The sequence below is a fragment of the Gadus chalcogrammus genome, chromosome 18 (assembly GCF_026213295.1).
Source record: "Gadus chalcogrammus isolate NIFS_2021 chromosome 18, NIFS_Gcha_1.0, whole genome shotgun sequence".
In the NCBI taxonomy this organism is placed as follows: domain Eukaryota; kingdom Metazoa; phylum Chordata; class Actinopteri; order Gadiformes; family Gadidae; genus Gadus; species Gadus chalcogrammus.
The window spans coordinates 10,132,488-10,146,222 of record NC_079429.1 but is presented as its reverse complement, the minus strand read 5'-3'; the positions used below and the strand labels follow the sequence as shown (position 1 = coordinate 10,146,222).

At 45.0% G+C, this 13,735-nt stretch overlaps 1 pseudogene; it reads left to right on the top strand.

Moving 5' to 3' along the window:
• Nucleotides 1–282: 282 nt before the first annotated feature.
• LOC130371885 (hepatic leukemia factor-like) lies at nt 283–13,424 on the top strand (annotated as a pseudogene).
• The last annotated feature ends 311 nt before the right edge of the window (nt 13,425–13,735 follow it).

The window sequence follows — 13,735 nt, the reverse complement described above, 5'->3', positions numbered from 1 at the left end:
ACATGGAATCGTTGATCGTCTTGTGAAGCCCAGCGCGCGTGTGTGTGTGTGTGGAACCGGCGGCTGCTTTGCACGCAAACCAAAACACTTCTTCACATTCGGTCTGTCCATCGCTTACGGGCTTGTGCGTTTGTTTATCTTGTGCTCAATATTTTTTCCCCCCCAAATAATTAATTTTCCTCCGACTATTTTTCGCATGTGAGATTGTTATTTTCGCCCCGTTCGAGACAAGGAGGACTATCCAAGGCTTTCATTGAAATCTCCACATTTTAAGAAGCAACAATGGAGAAAATGTCAAGACATCTCCCCGTGAGTTTTTACCTTCAGCGACACACGGCGTCCTCAAATCCCTGTTGGAAAACCCGATGAAGCTGCCTCTCCACCATGAAGGTAAACATCCACTAACTCACTGGGCTGCACAAGTACATTTCATCCATCCAGTGTCTAATTGTTATTGTTTGTTTTGTTATTGTCGTATTATTATTTGTGTTGTTGTCATCATTAGTACTTTTATGATCAATTGTTCATATTATTGTTTGTTATTATTACTATTAAAATGACCATAATTATACCATCTTCCTGGTTTTGGGTGTTGTTGTCACGAGCTAGTTAATCGGTTGATATTCTGCATGCGCAAGTTGCCCGAGCGGATCATGGGGAATTGAATGTCAACAGGCAGGAGTGGAGAAGAATTCCAGTTATGTTGTCTGACCTCCACCCTATCGTTCACTTCTAGGTTGTCAAATGTGAATAGGAACGACTCCCCTTATCTCCACTCATTAGAAACAAACAATAAAACGATCATATGAACGACAAACAAACAAAACAATGAGGGCAAAAAAGTGTCATTCTGTAGTCTTGAGTATTTATTACTCAATGACGCTAATAGGCTTTTGGTGATAGATTATATGATATATCATGCATGGTTTCTCTGGTTTAAAATAGTTTAAAAAGACAAATAATGAGCCCTTAATAGCCTTGCCTTGCTCAATTCTTAGCTTTCTTTAGAAGTATTTACTGGTTTTAATAAAAGTACTCAACACAAACCACCTCACCTTGAAACATTTAAGTGAGAGTGAACAGAGCCGTGTTTACAACACCTTCCCTTTCTCCTGGTGTCTTTATCCCTGTGCTGGTTAATAAGATGATACTTACAGGAACACAATTTCCACTGTAACCCTCACACCCAATAGCCCTGCTGTATTTTTCTTTCCCCTTCTATAGGTTCCACTTAACTTTTCCTACTTCCCCTTGCTTATGTGATGGCTCAGAAGGTTTTATCTATTCTCTGAACTCTGAATATTGGCATGAAAACGTAAAAAACGCTCACTAGGCCTATAGTCCTGCTGAAGAGCTGTATCAACCTCAACCTCCCCTATCCTACACGCCCTACAACAACAAGATGCAACGAGATGCTCAAACCTGTTGCTCAGTTACACGTCTTGATAATCACTTTCCCATGACACCCTGCTCCTTAATGGTGCTCAAGGTAAGATTGGAGATTTGCAAAGAGAGAGAGCGAAGAAGAGGGCAAGATTGTTTTACTAAACAACATGAAAAAAAAACTCTCCCTCCCTCTCCTCTCCTTTACTATTTTCCTCTGCCTTTGTGAAGTCTTGCATTCCTGCACCTGTGACTGACCCGCAAGATGGATCCCCTGAAACAAGCAGGGGAAAGAATGCCTTAATGGGTCAGAAATGAGCCGAGAGAGATCTTTGGCTATTACATTTACTGTAATGACACTGTGTCTTATGAATGCAAACCAGCCATCCGTAACTATTAGTGAGGGCAATGTTCTGCTATCTGTTCTGGTTGACTGCGCCTGGCTCTGCATGAGGACTATTTCGATTTTAGACTGCTCCCGCCTCCCGGCTAGTTTCTGACCAATCAGGAGGACCTCTCTTCCCTGATTCGTCAGGGGAATCCATCTTGCTTGTCAATCACATAAGCGAACACAGCATTATTGTAACCTTACCATATGTGCATGTATGCTACACTTCTCAATGGCAGGGACACTGAAAGAGGGAGCAGAGTGGGAGGGGATGTTTTTCTGGGTTGTTTATTGAAAAAATCCCTTCTCTTTACACTGCTCAAATCCTACCTACAGGAGCCTTAATGACATGAATATGTGTTCACTTTCTATCCCCTACCTGTTCCTTAACCAAGGGAATTTTTATCACTTTTATCACACGACAAAGTTAATTCCCAAATTGCATGAATAATGATCTTATTGGTCCTTGTAGGAATGTGTGGAATGTTGAATGACACTGTCGTAAAGGATATACCTTTTGCCTTAGATTAACTTCATCCATGTCATTTATTATGACTATCCTATCCTTATCTTTACCATCCTACCCATATATTTTAGCCTATCCATCATTATCTGGTAACACTTTACATAAAACTCTATTAGTAAACCATTAATTAACATTTGTTAATGCAGCAATAAGCGTTATTATATAGCAATGGGGTTGGGCAATGGGTTAGGATTAAGGATAGCCTTAGTGGGTTGATATTAGGATTAACCCTAACCCTATTAAATATTGTATGAGTGAATACATTAGTTAACACAAGCACCATTAACTATGTTAACATGAACTACATTAATAAACATGAGTAAAGGTTCACTAAACTATTAGTTAACTGCTTGCTCAATGTGTATCACTGCATTAATGAATGATAATGAATATTTACTGTTGTTGCCAAGCAGTATCCCTTTTCTTAACCCACCCTCATTTATCCTTATCTCAACCCCTCTCAGTGTACAGCAAGGAGCAGGAGAAGGAGAAGAGCCTGGAAGAGGAGAGGAACGCGCCCCAGTCGGCGTTCCTGGGGCCCACCCTCTGGGACAAGACCCTCCCGTACGACGGCAACAACTTCCAGCTGGAGTACATGGACCTGGAGGAGTTCCTGTCGGAGAACGGCATCTCCTCCAGTCCCGCCCAGAACCCCCTCCGCCACCCCCCACCACCAGCACCAGCTCCACCCCCACCCCCACCTCCACGACCAGCACCCGCCACAGGCCCCGCCCCCCCCCGCCCCATCGCCAGCCGGCCGTCCAGATGACCCCCGCCACCCCGGTCACGCCGTCGCCCTCGGTGATGGACCTCAGCACCCACGCGGCTGTCACCGCCCCGCATCAATCCGCCATGGTGTCGCCCACCTGCATGCACAGCAGTCCCGTCAGAGCAGGTAGGCCACACACACACACACACATACACACATATACACATGTACATACATAAGCACACACACATATACATACATACATACATACATACATACATACATACATACATACATACATACATACATACATACATACATACATACATACATACATACATACATACATACATACATACCTACATACATAAATACACACACACACACACACACACACACACACACACACACACACACACACACACACACACACACACACACACACACACACACACGCAACCACTCACACATACCCACACAGGAAATGACACACACACCCACAGAGACACACAGAAAAAAGAGCTGATGTCAGAGCGTGTTAAACTAACGTGAACCGGGAATTGTTTGCGACGCACAATGGATGTCCTCCAGGCCTTTTGGTTGTGGTTATTTTGCTGAATGTCTTTTTTAAAAAAATCAGTTCTGTATTTGATTAAATGCCATTGCTGTGTGTTTCAGTAAACATCTGTTGCTCTGTATTGTAATTGCTTTCAATGAAGCACGTTGCAACATCTGCTCTTGAAAGCTATACAACTGAACTCTTTATTATCATCAACATGATACTTGTTATATAATTCATGTGGGAATTAAAGAGACACGAAAATATAACGAGGAATATAAAGACCAGAAGTACCCATGAAGAGAATGCAGGTCATCAGTGATGAGGAGTTCACTGGGCAGCACCTTGAGCTACATGAGATGAGTTGATTGATTCGCTGGCATGCGGGGTGAGGCGTTTGCTGACATCTGTCTGGCTGAAACACACACACACACACACACACACACACACACAGACACACGCACGCACACACACACACACACACACACACACACACACACACACACACACACACACACACACACACACACACACACACACACACACACACACACACACACACACACACACACACAGACACGCACATACACACACACACACCCAACCCATGTCCTCCATCTCTCAACGGGGACGAAGGTGCATTCAAACGGGTGGAACCCCCCCAACAAGATTAAAAACACTTTTCCAGCAACGCTTCTCTTCATATGTATTATTCTCGTAAAAAAAGATTTCCGCCCTCCACAACAGAGCTGGGTGATAATTCTCTCTGATGACGAGTGAGGATGATGATACTCAATTAACATAATTGTTGTGCACCCTTCAGCATACTGCACGCTTGATAATTATGGAACTTGGCAGGCTAACAGGTTATTTCGCAGCAGGGGGCGGTTGACGTTCGATTCCTCGACCTTTGAGTTCAAGCAAGAAACGGTATTAAACGAGCCATTGATGCTTTGGAAATGTTATGAGTAACACACTTTCTGTGGCGACGCGCTCTCTCTGTGTCTCTGCGCTGCGATCGACGTGCACACGCTGAGATACTGACCTTGTGATCTCACTCTGTGGCTTGTGTTCTGCCAAGAGAGGCAAGAGAGGCAGTGAGGGCAACTGAGTGAGAGAGGGTAAGAGAGAGAACCCGGAGCTATGGAGGACGAGGCGAGACCGAGAGACTGAGAGAGGGAGAGAGGGATCGAGTGAAAACTCGAGAGAGAGCATGCGTGAGAACCAGTGAGGCCTACTGTGGAGCGTGTTCTGGCATGAACTCAGTATTTCTCAGTACATGCTGTACCTTCCTAAACTGGGCCACAACGATCGGATCATCTCCCCTTTCTCAATGTTTATGTATCCCATTTCTTATCGAAAGTTATCTTAGATTGTACACTTGTTATATGTTTATTTCATACATTCCAACATATGTGTATATATATATATATATATATATATATATATATATATATGAAAATATATATAGAGAGATATTTATCATGAATATATATGTTTTATGTATAAAACATTTGTAATATTTAGTGATCTTACTTCATGATCTAGCCATGTGTAACCTGTTAGCGTGAGTCTTTAATTGGAGGTTTGAAAGATTGTCTTTGTTGTTGAATATTGTGACAAAAGAGCTGTCACTTCAAGGAACCGACAATGCAGACGCAAAAGCAAGAACAGTCTGGGAGTGTCTGAACGTTGCATGTTTACCTGACCCCAGTTGGATTAGGCCGGGGGCAGGTTGAACTCAATGGGTTGATCATACGCGACATATGAGTTAAAGAAGATCAACAGGCTGCTCTTATGAGGTGGAACTAAAGCCCCTTCTCCCTTTTAGTTCTACCAAAACTGCTGGTTAGGGATGTTTGTGTTCTCTCTCGCTCTCTCCTTCCCACCTCTCTCCTCACCCTCTCTCTCTGCATCCAATCTCTCTCCTCCCTCTCTCTCTCTCTCCTCCCTCTCTCTCTCTCTCTCCTCCCTCTCTCTCTCTCTCTCTCTCTCTCTCTCTCTCTCTCTCTCTCTCTCCTCCCTCTCTCTCTCTCTCCTCCCTCTCTCTCTCTCTCTCCTCCCTCTCTCTCTCTCTCTCCTCCCTCTCTCTATCCCCCTCTCCGTTTTTGCCCCCTTTCCCTTCCTCTCTCTTTCTCTCTACCTCTCTACTCCCACTCTCTCTTGTCTGTCTCTCCCTCTTTGTCCCTGTCCCTTGCGTGTGTGTGCATGTGTTTTTGTGTGTGCGTGTGTGTGTGTGTGCGTGTGCGTGTGTGTGAGAGAGTGAGCGTTCCTTATCTGCTGAACGCTAGGTAACCCTGCGGGTGCCTGAAGCCTTATCGCCTTAAGCGGGAGTCCAGGGGGAAGGCATGTCCCAGATTACACCATAGATTATGTTGCTATGTTTAGACGCTGTCCCAGAGGTTCCAAATAAAGGGAGTCAGAGCTCTCTCCTGCACCTATGGAGCTCTCCTGCTACTGGGCATACTCTAGTACTGCTTTCCTTTAACCCAAGCTTTAAATACAAAATCGTTTTTATAAATGAAAGCAAAACGACTTGAAGTCAAACAAATGAACTTTAACAGAATATTTAAAATGCAATATAAGATGTCGGTTTTATCCTGGGCTAAATGACCTGCAGGGAGCTTTGCTCGGAAACAATGAGAAATGCGACGAACAACTTCAACTTATACAGGAATCCGGTTATCAGTAATCCATAAGGCTACTGTTGGAACAGTAGCCTTATGACCAGCGTCCATTTTCACACAGGCCAGACCAACGGCCCAACTCGGTCACTTCTAAAGGCTCAGTTATGATTCCACGTAGGGCAGCTAGATTATGGAAAACATCATAATCACAAATATTTTGGTAAAAATTTAAATCACGACTTTTCCACTGATTATTTTTGAGTTTGAAAACATGATGTATTTATTCAGCATGTCTCTCCCAAAAAACACTTTGTAACTGAGCATTTTGAAATTTTGCCTTAAAAAAAATACAAAAAACGGTCAAACTGAAAATGTTCAAATCTAAAATAATGTACAGATATGTATCCAGCTGTTCTCGAAAACTCGATCATATTAGTTTTGTGGTTTTTTGACGCTAAAATCGAAAACGTGATCAAATTCAATTAATAGCCCAGCCCTTGTTCCTCGTCGACGCAATGCAATGACCCGCAGACGCTTCAGCGCAGTCATGACCTGTTTTGGTTCTGCGTCGGGTTTTAGTGAGCGGACCAATCACAGCCCTTGCTGCTGTGTCGCCTCGATGCAAGGTTACAATTTTCGGAGGGGCACACCCTCCAAGGAGGGTCCCCAAGGACGTAATAGGTCCGTAAACCCCCTTGCGTTGTGTCGATGACGTGGAACCATAACTAAGCCTTTACTTATGGAAGTCAAATAAAAGGTCAAATCTCTTGCAGTCAGCTAACCTCATACATACATAGTTAACCTCTCTCCTGATGCTTGTCTTCTTCCATTATCAGTCTCTCGCTCATCATGCTACATAACATGTCCGCTTGCACCTGAACCCTTCGCACTCTGACCCCACATATAACTTTATCAGCTCATAATAAACATAACAAAGAAAGGGCTATTTCTTACGTTAGATGAAGGTTATATTAATTCACGTGGAACATGCATTAATGACCCATTCATATAACAAATTGAACACGAAATATATAACATATTAAGGTGACAGGCAAGTTTGACGAGGGCACTGCAACTAAACATACTATCTATAGTGTGTAGATATATGGAGTGTGTGTGTTGTCACCTGAGTACATGCATCATTACAGGCTCAGTGCTGTTACACCATTAAGATAATTAAAGATGTACTTCATCATCGCAGATGGGGAAGTTTGGTGTTACAGGAGAAGAACACGACTCTTATAAGACTTACAACGGCACAATATTATGTTATATTTAGAAGACAAGGGATGGGAGACAGAAGGTTGTTATCCCTCTGTTCCATAAGAGGGCTGTTTTGAGTGCTCGTGTTCTGACAACAACAACTTCCACTGATTAAATGTGCTGAAGAGTTACAAACACACACACCCACACCCACACCCACACACACACACACACACACACACACACACACACACACACACACACACACACACACACACACACACACACACACACAAACACACAGACAAGCTCAGGCACGCACACATAAACATAATCACAAACCCACACACACACTCTTACTCTGGGATGTTTCAATCTGGACCCTGTATGGCCATCCTTATCGTTCTAATAGACTAATGATGAGAACAAGTGTTGAGTGAGAGCGCCCATTTCATTGCAGCTGGGAAATGGGCTCAAATGTTACATTATGGGGCAAAAGTAATTGCAGAAGGAAACGCTGGAGACGTGAGTGAGGGTTGGAGGGAGTTTGGGCAAGAGTTGGTTAGAAACAAACTAACCGGGTAAAGGGAAAAGTTACCATAATGTTTCTGATGCTTGTCTGATAGTAACAATCTGAGTGGCAAAAACATGCACTTTAAGAGGACTTACATTGGACAGGCCATTGGGTAACATTTTAGCCTGTTTCGTGGCTTCAATGGCTCGCTCAATACTGGAATATTGCAATTTTTTTGTCTGCACGAGACACTTTCCAATATGATGGAGTGAACATATGAACAGAGTTAGGTTGAATGTTTGTAATTGATCAAAACAGATTTTTAACTATTGGAAAGTAACGTTTCTATGTTTTTTCACCACCCACCAGTTCTAAATTCTAAAGTTCTACATTTTCTAGTATTTAGTTATTTGGCGTGGTTATTTTGGGTATTAGGGTGTGTACAAAACAGAAACAGAGATTGTTGATTTGTGGTGGTATACATCATACATAGTTTATTTATGAGCAACAACCGTAACTAAACTAAAACCAATCGTCGATCATCAAGTCACCCAATACAGACTCTGCGCTCAGCTCCGGTGCTTTTCAGGGGTTTTCATGAAGGAGTATTCACAGCCTGCTAGGTGGATCCTAACAGCTTGTGATGGCCCTGTTTGGGGCCTCACTCAGGGGGCCCCTCTCTGTACCTGACCCTGAGCTCTCTGGGGCTGCTGACCAGTGCCAGCTGAACACACATAAAAAACTGTACACACACTTCCAAGAACCAGTAGGGGCTCCTGTTTCTCTGCATGTACCCCGCTCGCCCCATCCCCTCGCTCCAAGTCTGCCTATACACACACACACACACACACACACACACACACACACACACACACACACACACACACACACACACACACACACACACACACACACACGCGCGTGACACATACACACATGCTACACATGCGCGCACACACACACACTACTTTTTTATTCATATGGGCGGCCTTGATGTGTGGCGACAGATGCCTAATCCTCGAGAATTTAACATTTATGAGGTGCTGGGATGGGCGCTAAATACACCGGGATAATTAACACACCGCCGTATAATTAGCTGTTCGTTATCAGAGAGAGAGAGAGAGAGAGAGAGAATAATGGAGACAGAATGTCTGCCTCTTTACAGGTCACAACCAGATTTTCAAGCTGTCATTATCATGAACTAAGTTACCCAAGAGATGTAGTTGCCATATGATAACATAACACTGTTTGAATAAAAACATGGGTGTGTTTACTATAAATTCATTTGTTGGATTAGCTGATCATTATTGTTAGGATTTATTTGTGGAATGTCGCTGTTAGGCAGTTCACTTCAGTTTAGCCTCGCTAATCTCCAACTTGCTTCTTAAGTGTGTTGAGCAAGCCTGCAGAGTATTTATTCTGCCAGCCCATTATGTAACACTATTATGTTCTCTAACGGTGGACTGACCATCACGTCCTAGGACCAGTGGGCTCGCCAGACTGGTGACCTCCAGCAGATTATGACACACACACACACACGTTTCTGTGCGTGTGTGTGCGTGTTAACTCACGTGTACCTGTCAGGTAGCGCAAGGTTTAAGAGTCAGCTCAAGATAGGTGGAGTGGAGGAGGAGGAGGGGAGCAGGAGGAGGGGGTGGTGGTGGTGGTGGTGGAGGAGGGGTGGGAGGAGGAAGGGAGGGGGCGTGACAAGGTCAGGAGACGCAGAATAAGTGGGAGAGGGAAGGATGGATGCAGAGAGAATTGAGTTGGTGAGCTGGAGGACAGATAGATGGAGGGATCGGACGGATGGATGGCAGTATGGGCTGAGGAGGTTTGGATGGGTGGGGGATGGATGGACGAGTAGGTGGATGGATGGATGAATATACTGCATGTTTGGACAGGTGGAATAGCTGGTTAAGAGGTGAGGTTAGGGGGGGGGGGGGAGAAGACAGATGGAACCAGAGAAGAGGGTGAGAGGATGAGAGGGAGGGTAGGAGAGACAATGGAGAAGTGGTGGCTGTGGAGAGGCCATTATGCACATTAGTTGGGTCAGAGTTGAATTCCTATGAAAATTGAAACAGGAGGCGAGTGCTCTTGAGCAGCTTACCGATGAACAGAACAACGCTCGCAATACACAAGAGGCCGAGGGGGCGTAATGGAAGAGAGCATTTTTGTGTGCGTTGGCACTGTGCATCAAATGCGGAATCCTCATTCCTACCGTTTAGATATTTATATTTAGCAGAGCAAATTGTATTGTTTACATGTAGCAGCCAACACTGACTCCCTCGTCAAATCGACGCCGTATCCCCCCCCCCCCCCCCCCCCGGTGGCCATAGTATGTTACAACGATCTACTGTGTTAATTTTCATTGTTGATTTTTTAGGAATCAAATTCTCAGACAAATTGTTGACATCTTACCTTTAAGTGATCATTTACTTTTGTGTACTGGAGGATCATGGCTGAATGATTAGAGGTAAAATAGCTAATAATGAATGAATGGAAATGTCTATATATCAAAAATGTAATTTGACACTAAATTCAGGAAGATCAGTCAAAGGATACACATTTCAATTATTTCTGCATCAACATAGACAACAGAACAGCTCTAGGTTGTAAACTTTATCCTGGAACCCTCTAGTACTGGTTTACTCTACGTTTTGAGTACCTCAGTTATCGTCCAAAAGGTTTTCTATGGCCATAATACAGCGGAGGGTGAAATGTCCCCTTTCTCTCCCGTGCTCTCTCCCAGGCCTCCCCAACTCCAGAAACACACCGAGCCCCATCGACCCGGACTCCATCCAGGTGCCGGTGGGCTACGAGCCCGACCCGGCCGACCTGGTGCTGTCCAGCGTCCCGGGACAGGAGATGTTCGACCCCCGCAAGCGCAAGTTCTCCTCTGAGGAGCTGAAGCCCCAGCCCATGATCAAGAAGGCCCGCAAGATCTTCATCCCCGAGGACTGCAAGGTCAGTTGGAGCTGGTTTCAGTGTTTTGGTTGGAATTGGTTACAATGTTTTGGTTGGGAGTTGGTTTCAGTGATTCAGTTGGGAGTTGGTTTCAGTGTTTTGGTTGGGAGTTGGTTTTAATGTTTTGATTGGGAGTAGGTTTCAGTGTTTTGGTTGGAGTTGGTATAATGTTTCGTTTGGGAGTTGGTATAATGTTTCGGTTGGGAGTAAGTTTCATTGTTTCGGTTGGGAGTTGGTTCTAATATTTTGATTGGGTTGGTTTCAATGTTTTGGTTAGGAGTTGGTTCTGAATTTTTGACATCCAACATTTAATAACCAGGCCTGCTCTGTTATCTCCCAAAAATGTCCCGAAAAAATTAATGAATTCGAAAATATCAAACAATGTATTAATTAAATCAGGGTATTCAAGTATTATCCGCAAGAAAACCCACTGAAACCACCAACGCAAACGTGTAAACAACCGGTCATCTGCATCAGTATAAGTGTCATACAAACAATGAGTTAGCAAGCCTCCAGGATTTAGCCGCCATTGTTATGTCTGCACTGGGGTTGCGTGCAGACAGCACCAACAATGTGTGTGTGTGTGTGTGTGTGTGTGTGTGTGTGTGTGTGTGTGTGTGTGTGTGTGTCTGTGTCTGTGTCTGTCTGTCTGTGTGTGTGTGTGTGTGTGTGTGTGTGTGTGTGTGTGTGTGTGTGTGTGTGTGTGTCTGTGTCTGTGTCTGTGTCTGTGTCTGTCTGTGTGTGTGTGTGTGTGTGTGTGTGTGTGTGTGTGTTAATGGTGATTAGAGCTCTCTGGCGGCCATGACAGGGCTTAAGGCGACCACAACCTGGGACTCTGTGGGAACACATTGCTGGGACCTCTCTCTTCCTATACATTGAATATGTCTGTTTCTGAATCCATCTCTTTATGTCTAGTTTATTTTGCTTCCCATCCCTCTTATGCCCTCTCTGTTGATCCCTTCTTCCTTCTCCTCCTCCTCTCGCCCTTCTGTCTCATCCTTTCTTTAATTTCCTTTCTACCCCATTCTCTTCGGATGTCACTGTCTTTTGCTCTCTCTATCTCTAACGGTCATTTTGGGTCCCTCTCGCTCTGTGCCCCGGCTGATCCACCTGACACTGTGATAGGCCAGCTGTATCCATGCGTTCCCATTGGTCCAAAGCATCAGTGGCTGCTGCTCTAGCGTCACCATCAGATCAGACTCTGTCCTGGTTAAGAAGATTATCTCCCGGCTCCTCATTCACTCTGAGTGGTGCCATGAGTCACAATCTCTCTCTCTCTCTCTCTCTCTCCTCTCTCTCTCTCCTCTCTCTCTCTCTCTCTCTCTCTCTCTCTCTCTCTCTCTCTCTCTCTCTCTCTCTCTCTCTCTCTCTCTCTCTCTCTCTCTCTCTCTCTCTCTCTCTCTCTCTCTCTCTCTCCCTCTCTCTCCCTCTCTGTGGGCTGCCTCTTCCCCTTAAACCAACTATCCTCTCTCCCTCTCTTATCATCTCTCCTCACCCTCTCCTTAACTCTTCCCAGGGACCACATAGACTCTATTGTAAGGTTTCTATTGAAGTTGTGTAATGATTTTCCATCTTCTCGCTCTGTTTGTCTGAGAAAACCGACCAAACGATTACAGCAACAGAGAAAGATCAGTGTCATCTTAGGCCATGTCTACAGTGATAAAATACAAGCGCCTACTCGCCATATGGATTTGAGACTTGAGGATTATTGGAGGACACAATCGTGACGAGCGACAAGCTGCATTGAAGTTCTCTCGAAGGGAACTCAGTCCTCCCTGTTAGATTGAATCACACAAGGTCCTTCGAGATAATGAATCGGAGTATATCACGTACTCTACTCACATTCTTATATTCCAATTGCCGTCTTCTCATTTCTCTAGATTCAATCAACAGCTCTCTATTTCTTCACATGAAACCTCATCATTTTACTCGGTTTGTGAGTTAATGTATGAATGTGTCCCGGCCGCTATGGCCCACGATTAAAATAGGATAAATATATATATATATATATATATATATATATATATATATATATATGTGTCTAGAAATACTATCATTACTTGTTCACTCCAACCATTCACTCACTCACTAGCCTCTCTCTCCCCCCCTCTCCCCCCCTGTGCCATCGAGCAGGACGACAAGTACTGGGCCCGGCGCCGGAAGAACAACGTGGCGGCCAAGCGGTCCCGGGACGCGCGGCGGGTGAAGGAGAACCAGATCGCCATCCGGGCGGGCTTCCTGGAGAAGGAGAACAACGCCCTCCGGCAGGAGGTGGTGGAGCTGAGGAAGGAGCTCGGCCGCACCAAGAACGTCCTCACCAAGTACGAGGCGCGGCACGGGGCCCTGTGAGGCCGGGCAGGGGCTGAGACCACACACACACACACACAGGCATATACACACACACACACACACACGTGTACGCAGACACACACATACAAGCAGACACACACACTCACACACACGCAGACGCACACACGCATATAAGCAAACACACACACACACACACACACACTGCTGTACACACATACACGCACACACAAGAACCCCAAACATGCACTCAGATACAGACATCCCCCCCCCCCCCCCCCCCCACACACCACCCATCCACCTACCAGCCAAATCTAAGCAAGACAAACATCCAAACACACATACACACACAATTCCAACGACATGGACACAGTAAGCCAATCATCACAATCACAAACACACACGCACACACACACACACACCACCCGCTTCTTCTGAACTCTCCTCGCAGACTCTTGTATGGTAACCATAGCGACTCCGGGATTACCACACTGCCACTCATTAACCCCGCCCCGCCCACTCACCTTCAACTGCCCCTGCCCCCGGAGGTGTGAG